The sequence below is a fragment of the Parasteatoda tepidariorum genome, chromosome 6, assembly GCF_982258835.1.
Source record: "Parasteatoda tepidariorum strain Cologne lab strain chromosome 6, Ptep-v5.0, whole genome shotgun sequence".
In the NCBI taxonomy this organism is placed as follows: Eukaryota; Metazoa; Arthropoda; class Arachnida; order Araneae; family Theridiidae; genus Parasteatoda; species Parasteatoda tepidariorum.
In genome coordinates this window covers 69,308,056-69,318,872 of record NC_141760.1, presented here as the reverse complement: position 1 = coordinate 69,318,872, position 10,817 = coordinate 69,308,056, and the positions used below count along the sequence as shown (strand labels likewise).

The 10,817-nt window shown below is 31.0% G+C and overlaps 1 protein-coding gene across 1 annotated transcript in view; it reads left to right on the top strand.

The window, feature by feature from the left end:
* Positions 1-8,705: 8,705 nt before the first annotated feature.
* The window catches only part of LOC107453431 (adhesion molecule nephrin), a 278,090-nt gene continuing 275,978 nt past the window's right edge, over positions 8,706-10,817 (top strand). Inside the window, exon 1 of the mRNA XM_087166005.1 lies at positions 8,706-9,011. The gene's annotated coding sequence lies outside the window, so the exon portion shown is untranslated. The remainder of the gene's footprint in view (positions 9,012-10,817) is intronic.

Genomic DNA, 10,817 nt, shown 5'->3' with positions numbered 1-10,817 from the left:
TCTTTTCAGAGTTTAATTCTGTATTTTTCTTGAATTTTCATTTTTGTACTTTTTTGCTTGATATGATTTTTTTTTTTTTTTTGCTAATTATGTCCCATTTTCGTTTCAAACTCTTTGGTGCTTCTCGTACTATTATAGTGTTGTATTTTGTTTTGCCTATAATGTTTCAATATTAGAGAGCACTCTTTATTGCTGATATAATCGTGTAAGCTGATGAGGAGATTATATATTTTATTTAATTTGTTTTCCAGCATTTTAATTTTTCTTTAATTTTTTAAATAATTTAAGAGCTATTTTATTTAATAATCTTTTCTTCTTCTCTTTTGAAAATATATATTTTTTGTATGTTTTCGTTGTATTTTTAACCTATTCTATGGGTTTTGTGTGCTTGCAGTTTATGCACAGCAAATAAAACTTGTTAATATTTTCTTAATTTTCTTCTTTAATCTCTCTTTTATTTTATTCTTTTTTAGTCTATATTACAATTATCCATTTTCAGGCAAAACCTCGATAACTAACAAATCAAACGCGCTTCAGTACTGCACTAACACGCCATAAAACAAAACTCTCTATTTACGCTTTTAACACCATCCGCTACTGTTTTCACTTTTTGTAATCCAGCAATCTCATGACGAAAATATTTCAAATCAGTCTTGAAAGATTGAGGTACAAGTTAGTTCATTCGAATCCGCTACTCGCTTTATTTGTTTCATTTTCTGCTTTTTTTTCTGAATTTTATTTTCTGTTTCTTGAGTGATATATTTTGTACTTAACGTGTTCTATTTTGTTTATTTTTTTTAGTGTTCCTCACACTATTGAATTGATAAATTTTGCTTTGGATATATTCAAAATATAAAAGAACATTCCTTTTTAAGGATATAATCGTATGAGCTGGTGAAAAGATTATATCTCTTTATTTTTTTTGACTTCCAGTTCTTTAATATAAAGTTTTTATTTTCTTTATTTTTTAAAAATATTTTTAAATTTTTTTATTTTAATAATTTTATTTTTCTTCTCGTTTCACTAATCGTTATTATTTTCCATGTTCCCTCGATATTTTTAAATATATATTATTTTTTCTCAGAATGCAATTAAAAAAATTAGAAAAAACATATTTTTCTAAAAAAAAATATTTCTTATTAGGATACACGATTTCAAAATGAAGATATGAATAATTTCCAAGTTGTATGCTTTTATGATTAAAATATAGTACGCAGATTTAATCTTTATTTCTATAATCGTATAGAAATGTCTAAAGTTAGCCAAAGTTTCAGTTTTGAAAAATCATCAACTATTCAAAAAATACCCTATGCCTCAAAATGCTCCGGAAAATATTGATTCAAATGAACTAATTTAAATGCAAATAGTGTAAAGTTTACTTTTCTGTCTGATGTTTCTTCGTTATCATTCGTGGCTCTTAAGACTGTTTATTTTCTCCCATTTGATTAGAAAACACGCATTCTGTCTCATTTGTAAGTGTCAAAAGAATTGGTTTGCACATAAACTTAGCTAGTTTATATGCAAGTTTACACTCTAAACTCTATTGACAGTATTAATATATAGCAGCACTAACTAATATTATCTTCAATCAAAAAACAGACTAATCGATTGTAGTAAAAAAATATCAATTTGTCTAACGGTTATTTAAAACTTGGTTAATTTTGAATCAACCATTCATTAAAACCAATTGGCATAACAATTTTAATTAATTCAAATTAAAGAAGTTTCAAGGGTTATCTATAATGACTACCTTCAATATATGTATTTTAAAATCCTTGTCAAAAAGAATGACAAAAAGTATACACAATAGAAATTTCAAATCATTATTTACGCATGAAAGAAACAAAAACGTTCTCTGCCTTTAATGCGTCACAAGTGATTAAAGCGTCATTACATGAATTGAATCCAGTTTAATTGCTTGGGTAAAGTTGCTGAAATTATCAATGATTGAGAGCCTCCTTCCTCTGGCAATCAAGACGACTTTGTTAGTTTCAATTTCATATCCAAAGTAGAGTTTCGTCAGAATTTGGTAGCGTTTCAGATTTTCTCTGCTTAATAGTAATTTCCAATGATTTAATTTTTAGGTATCATTGAGTTTATTTCAGGAGGTTTCTGTGCGTGGATAAAGTGTGGGTTCTAAGTGTGGATATTATAGGACATCCTATGTACATAGCCATACATTTTTCTAACACAATTATTTAATTTTCATAAAATGAGTTTAAAATTGTTTTAGACCAAATTGTAATTTTCCTAAAAGCCATTTTCCAAAGGGATGCATGGATTCATAAATGAAATATAAATAACTTCCAAAAATATACATTTTTATCGTTGAAATATCACGGATAGATTTAACCCCTATAATTAAACAACCTCTCTAAAGTTAACCTAAGCGTTATTTGTTATAAAACCACTTTAACGGAAAACTATAAATTACTCTAAAAAGCATCCCATTCCTCAAACTGAATCGCTTAAAACACTCGACGAAAACCAAACCAAAAATAAGCGAATGAATGATTTCGTTTTTTACTTTCCCGCACTGCCTCCGCGCGAAATTGTTTCTAAAGAAGTAATTTAAAAGCAAATAGTGTAGAGTTCACTTTTTCCTTCTAATGTTTCTTCGTTATCATTCACGGTTAATTAGCTCCAGAACAGTGCTTATTTTCTCCCAATGGATCAGCAAACACACACTTTATCTCCATTGTTGGGGACAAAACGAATTGTTTTTCATTTAAATCTAGCGTAAAAGTTCTTTGTTCGGAAATAGAAAACAGATAACAATGAAGAATTTTCCTATATACCATTTTTTTAGAAACAGCAATGGATACATTTCCGAAAGTATTTAAAAGACTACCCTTTCGTGTTTGTAAAGAACTATTTTTTTCATTTGTGGAATGTTTCTTTAGAACTCCATCTGCTGTATGACAAAGGGTGATTCTTTATTATAATTAATAATATCTTTTGCACTAAATCCAAAAATGAAGCAAGTTGCCCATTTTAACTTCATAATGGGTTTTATAAACGCCGTTTTCGCGTCTCCATTCTTAAGTCATTTATTTCTTGGGTTTTATCAATTTACCATTCCATTTCTATTATTTTTACTTAACTGCGTCCCTAGACATTGTCATTCTGTCATTGAGATTTTGCTTCTTACATGGATTCTATTTGAGTCAATAGTATTGATTAAGAAAGCTTGCTGATAATGATTCGTGGGCCATTGTTTGGATGGAAGTTAGGATTCTTGCAGATCGATTTACGATTGCTCCTAATGAAACATTTATTCTTTGGAGTATTGAGGGTTGCTTGTTATAATGAATGTTTCATAACAACAGATTTTGTACAACATTGCAATTTATTATTGCTTGTGTTATAGATGGAATGGAGTATATAAGAAAATAATTGAGCCAAGTGGTAATATGAAATCCTGACATAGTACAAAACGCTTTATATAGATTTTGCAAACCTGAAATTAAAATATGTTATTTATTTTTATACCATCTGAATGGTTCCCGATCAGTTATCGAATGAATATTTTTCATATTGCGAAAAATATAGAGTTGTATATAAACTCTTATTACACAGTGGAAATGGGAGCAATAAAGACACTGCTCTGAGGCAAATATTTCTTCATACATTTTAGAGAACATTTGATAAGTTTTGAAACAGTGGATGATATTTCAAGAAGAAGAAATGATGGAAAATTCTAAAATCTATCTGATATGTTTATTTTTCTTCCTTTTTTCTGACAACTAGATCCAAGAACACACATGGAAATAAAAGGCTAGCTTCCGTAGGCATAAAGTAAACCAATTCTCCCACGTTTGGGGTGGTCGCAGCGTATTCAAGAAAAAAGCAACAGCTTAAGGCCTATTTAGACGATCCAATTTCTTGGACAGAGATTGATTGATATTGATGGAAACTTGTTTTGCTTTGAGCTTGGATCGTGTAAACAACCATCCAAGAACTTGGTCCAACTTCTCGGACGATAGTAGAGCATGTTCTACTTTACATCCAAGTTTTTTCTCCCTTAACCAATCAGCGTCTTAGGTTTTGTGACGTCAACAAGCAGGCAGCAAATTATGTCATTTTGTTGTCTGCTTTCATATGTTTTAGTCCAAATAAATTGATATGTTGCGGTTTATTTGTGTTATCATGATTTTATTTGAATTTATTTAGTAATTTTAAACTTAAGTAAGTATTATTTTATAATGTTGGATATCAACAATGCGCATGCGCAAGTTTTTCTTTCAACGAATCGGCGACATTCAAGAACTTGCATAGTGTCGACGAATCATCCAAAGAAATCCGTCCAATTTCTCGGATTCAAGAAATTGGACCGTATAAACAGGCCTTTGCAACTGGGGCATACAACAGAAATTCTTGAAACTGGTTTCCACCCTCCTCTCCTCCCATCCTTTACTGGGGTTGGGCAGAAGGAGAAAATTTTCTTTTCTACCGAAGCGTGTCGACCAGGTAGGCAAGCAGTTAGAGTGCCTGACTGTGAAGCCATTAATTGCGAGTTCGATACCTACTCAGAAAATGGATGTTTCTTTCTTTCTGTGTGCTGTTCTTTGTAGTGTGTTGTGTAAATGTGGCTCACTCTATGACAGATATCTTTGGTAGTGTGGCATGAGTAATTGTGCTCACCTCCGTGACATCACAGGTCACTGGTAAGGTTAAATGCGCAACAGTTCCGGTATCCTCTGAGGGGATGAACTAGTAGTTCAGTGCTGTTATGAGAAAAAAAAAGAAGTGTATAGACCGTCATAAAAAAGATGATTACCGACTGAACGTCACTTAGTGATGATAGGGCATTTATATAAGCGGTCACCTAATCTGATATGAGATAAACTTTCTACTTATCATACTCTATTTAAAGTGTGGTGATTTATATTATGAATACGATCCATACGGCTTAGTTTCAAGTGCCTAGATATAAGCAAAAATAGAAAAAAAATATAAAATGGTCAAAAAATACGCAACTCCCGATTGGATAGATTCATCCCTTTAACTTAAGAGGACTGACATGATGAGTTCAGATTTGAATCTCATTAAATATTCAGTTATAATTAAATTAGTGTATTTACTTTTTAAACTGGGTGACTATTATTCATTCTGCTAAATACTACTGAGGTAGGAGGTTTGAGTTTTTGCTTAATTGTTCTATTTTTATTCATGCTTATGTCTTTATATATTGCTTTCTTTCTTTAATGGAGTGCATTTTTTAAGATTTAAAATAGCTTTGTTTTTTACATAAACAAATCAAGGCACATTTTGATATCTCAAATAAAATTGTATGCTTTAAGATATCGGATAGCTTGTTTGTAGATTTAAAAAAAAATTATGTCATAGTATTCGACATAGGGGTAGGCTGATGATTGTTCCCAAATCACCTCAACCCTTTTTTGTTACTAATGAATAATGATATAAACACTTATTTGTGGAGATAGAAATATAATTCAGTGCTGTCCTGTTACAGCTGCGAATCCAATCTGATGGAGCACGTCTAGCGCAGTTGTCTTGATTCAGAATCTTAATCAAATCAAAAAGTTAATATAAAAAGTAATTTGCGCAAAAAATATATCGTACGTAAACGTAGTTCCCGTTATTTGAGCAGGATGATTTACGGTAGCGACTAACAATTATTTTCTAGTATCAACCATAATTACCAGATGTGCCATTGATCTCATTTATATACATGAGGATGTTATTGTTTAAAAGAGAAATTGTTTTAAACAGGCCTTTAGATCAAGGAAACAGACTTTTCCAGGATTTAAATTAGTTTGGTGGACCCTCCGTAGTCGGGGTTTTACTTTTCCACTGAAATTTCAGAGTGTAGAGTAGGTATCACATGAAGCTACCTTTGGTATAACCTTCTATATTTTTTTTTTATTTTTCTTCATTCATATTGCAAAGGTTTCTAAGTTATTAGTGCACATATTTCTGATAACATCTATATTAATGAAAGAAGAAAGAAACAAATGCTGTTTCTAGTTCAACTTCCAACTTCCTTCAAAGACTAACACCCTATACTAGGCAAAACATGGTTTAAAATAATGGAGTAACAGAAGAATTTTGGAACACACGACCAAAAATCCTATAATATTTGAACCAAAAATCATATATTAATATGAAATTTCACATAATGTTGCTCATGCGCACTATCTGCATTCTTTTGAAATTCCCTTCTCATTATTAATATCATGAAGTTAAATTAGTGGCCAGAACCTTGCCAATCTGACTCAGTATAATGACTCCTTCATAATTGAGAAGTAGTGTCCTTCTACCAAACTCTTATAAGAAATTAGGTAACAGGTTCAAATCTCACAGTAACCTTGACTGTATTTCTATACTGTCTTCTTCTGATTTGCCCTCGCATTTTCGTTAATTTTACTAGAATTTCGAAGTCGTTCTGTGAACTTTGGACATTAGCCTTACATATGCTCGAAGGAATTAATCTAAAAGAAGACTTTTACGTCATCGAAGTACTGCATTTCAGCGAAATCTACAAATCATGGCTGGCGATGCATAAAATTCACTCCATAACCAGACATTTTTCACTGCTTTCTAATCATTTTAATCTACGCTAGAAAAAAAAATGCCTCTTTTGTGTATTTACTGAATGCTTATGTTCTTCAGGAACTTTAGGGCGTTGCCTTATGATTACAGCTTGTTGATGATGATGATGACTGACGTACATTTTTGATGCTCTTTCCTGTAATAGCAGGTCGTCGGGCTACCGAAGCGGGGGCGCCATCCCCTCCGCAGAGGATCAAAATTGTGATGGCATGTCTTCGGATCATCCTCCGGGATGTTTCCCAGACCGTCGCCAATAGCCCATTGTGCAGCTCTAGTGCGACGTAAATTAACAACAACAACAACAACAAGCTTTCCTGTAATACGCTTATAATTTACTCGTATGTCGAATGAGTGGATGAGTCTTAAAGATAAATATTCGAGTTGCTAAATATTCGTTAAGGTTTGAAGTTTATAATCGTTTGAAGAATCTATAAGTGATGCGAAGAACAAAAACATTTTTTTACAGTGAGTGCTACAGATGCAATAAAATAAACGTAATTTAACTCAGTATCAGCACATTTGAATTAAATTATGTATGTAGCGATAATTCGTTTATAACAAATTTATACAGTAATATAAAGAGTTCACGTTTTATTTTTCCCTTTTAGAAGACATAAACCATTAGCGATTATAAAATAACACAGTGAAGTTCATAATAAAGCTCATAATAAGGTTCATAATTAAACAGTTAAGTCCTATATTTTTACTCTGTAGTTTGAAAACTAATGACTTAGATATCATTACCATTAGTTTTTTCCCTTTCTTTTCAGTTTATTCATATTTATTGGATATGTTGCAATTATTGTGTATTTTAAAATTAAGAAAATTAAATTTACTCTGAACAAACATACAACCTGAAGCTTTAAGGACGAAATATGTATAGCTCGGTTGCTCTAAAGAATAAAGTCTCGTATTGAAATAACTCTGCGCATATTTTCAAGTCACAAATAATATTTCATGTCATAGATGCATCGAATTAAAATAAGCGTCTGACTAGCATTTGATTGTTTCCATTTAAGTTATTTTACGAACCTGTGACCATTTCTCCTCTTTTGTCGCTAAGCAAGTGGGTAACAATATCCTTATAAAGTAGCAACTAAGGAAATGCAGAAATACAAACATTATCGAGTAAGATCACTTATCTCTGTTCTTTGTATTAAACACAAGTCTCTAAACTTATATCCATGTAACGAAACGTAAATAGTACTAGTAATTATAATTTTATTTTATGAATGTGCGTTTTCAAAATAATATATGAGTAGTTCATCTTCCTTAAAAAATACGATTACGCCTGCTCTGTTCAAAAAAAATCGAAAAAAAGAATGAAAAAGGAGTATAAACCCCTAGGTCAGGGAAAAAGAATAACGTATACAAGTTGCATTGTTTGTTTGAATACAGCCTAAGTCAGTCAAATTGTTTAAAATCGTTACCATTTGCAGGAATAATTACATACACAATTCAAAAGTCGAAATCATTTAAAACTAACTAGTGGGACTACTTTGGTCGAGCGGTATAGCCCACCAAACTAACTAGGGGGACTACTTTGGTCGAGCGGTATAGCCCACCAAACTAGCTAGTGGGACTACTTTGGTCGAGCGGTATAGCCCACCAAACTAACTAGTGGGACTACTTTGGTCCAGCGGTACAGCCCACCAAATGTTCTGCAGCTTGAAGGTAGCAGATTCGTCCTACTATAACCCTGGATGTATCTTCGCGCTGTCTTTTTCTGAATTGTGCAATCTCTACTTCTACGTGACAAAGCCTTATAAAACTTATTTATGTAAGTGAGCACACAAAAGCCCATATGTATGTTTATCAATAAGACCGTCGCCAATAGCCCATTGTGCAGCTCTAGTGCGACGTAAATTAACAACAACATGTTTATCAATATAATAAATAATCATGGAGGTCTCTCTGGCCGAGAGGTTTCTCCCATGAAACACTGCACGAAGCGTGGTGGTCGCTGGTTCGATTCCCACTATTATCATGGCTGCATTTTCGTGCTTTTTATGTATTGTGCTGTCTATCCTTCTACTTGACAAAGGCTTATAAGGCTTAATTGATCATACAGGCCTGAAAAATGCATGTTTTATCACTAAATAAATAAATAATAATGCTCGCCAGTTTGACTGTTTGCAGGTGATCATTGAATAGTTCGTTCGTAGTTGAATCCGCTACCGCTGTTGAATGTTCGTGTAAATGAATAGGATTTCTGAATATATATTTTATATAACTAAGAATATCGAAACACATTTATCTCCATACAGTGTTAAAGAAATTTTAAATTAACTTAAAAATGAACAGATTTTATTTTGTTATTGGCGACACCTAATGTTAAACTATGGGAAATCAGCAGAATTCAGAAAATTGCCTCATGCCTAAATGCCTTGAATAATCCACTAGTCACGTCTAAGAAAATAAAGTCTGAAGATCAAGTAAAATTAATATGTTATTTTATAATTATTGAAAATTACTTTCTTATTGCATACGTAATTATTGAATATATTAGAAATAGTTTATTTAGTAATTGCATATTTTAAAAAAAGTTATAAACGTGTTTTTCAATATGGTAAAGAAAATATCTGTTTACTTTTTAGGTATTATACACAGATGCGTATCTGATAAATACTTTAGTGCCAAATATTAATTAGTACATTGTCAGATTAGATTTCGTAATACAAATAGTATTTTTATGTTTGTTTAAATTGTATACAACCAAAAATTTGTAATTAATACATTTGTATAAACATCTTCTAGAACTTTTTGCAAAACTACTTTAGATTTGAAAAAAAAAGTATTATCTAAGGTATTTTATCATTTCGTGGTATATGTATATTTAAATTTTTCTTTTCCATTTCTTTGGGAATTATTCAACAATTTGTGAAGTTCCGATGAGGTAGAAAAAAATTCACCTTTTGGAAAATAGCTCGTAAATACAAAATTCACCCGACGTCTTATAAATACAAGAAATTTCACTTAACTTTTCCGAGAAAAACGAAATACATTTTAGAATCTTCCGTTGTGTAAGAATAGAGTTCTTTTGTTTCTCACACTATTTTTATCTCGAATCTAAAGAAAAAAACTAAATTAATTCTGTTCACTGCGTCCTATTCTTATTTCATGTTATTCTAGTATTCTGTATTTGAAATTACATGTTTCTTTATTTTTAATTAATTTTTTCTAAGAGAAATATACAAAAAATAAAAGCAATAATGAAAATTGAGGATTGTATAGTAGATTGTAATTTTTCTTGATAATTCTAATAATTTGTAACTGCACTACTTATTTCCTCACAGTTGAACTTTTTATTTCAAAAATAAGGGAGATAAAATTTGTTATCATTTGGATTATTAAAAATGTCTCTGTGCAAAAACATAACATTAAGAGCGAAGAAAATTAAGTAGCCACTTTTATGTGTGCATGGTTAGTGTTCCACAACCTAAATGTTTTGCTTTCATGCATGGCTAAATATTGTAAAATGAATATACAAGTTCTATTTTAATTTGCAAAAACGTCCCTTTTAAATAATAATTTTTTTATATTATGAACACTTAAATTATGAGGATATCCTATGTTACGCATATGTGCATGTAAGTGATCTTTAACGTTTAATTTGTGATGGATTAAAAACTTTACTTTTATCTGTTAAATGGGCAATTAAGTACTAATTAGGTAAATAATTAAGAGAAAGTACATCAATCTGGTAGAATTATTTGTAACGGTCTCAGTTCCTTCTTTACGATTTGAAAGGTTGAAATATTTAGTATTATTGAAAATTGTGTATAAGAATTGAACTCAAAAAATTATTGAAATTTGGATTTCTTGGTAAGTAGACTTTAATGCCCCAAAAATAAACATGGCTTTAATTTTTCTGAAAAATTAATGCCAGATATATTGTTGCAACAAAACTTAATGGTGCTAAAAATTATGTAAACTAAACGATCGATGAGGTAAGCATATACGAGAATTTAAAAAAGATCATGGGGTTACTTTTGACTTGGTTTAGGCTAAGTTATTACTTAGGTAACTTTAGGATTATGTCTCTGTAGGTTGGTTAAATAAATAATTCTCAAAAGGAAAGAGTCTTGGTAAAATTAAGAGCTATGGTCAATATAGTGATGAGACCTAGCTTTTTTCAACGATTATATTTTAACTTTAATTTAAACCACAATTTTTTTTCCGAAAGGTGCTTTTTGAATTCCTTTCAATAACAAAGCAATAAACAGAAGTAGCATATTGCC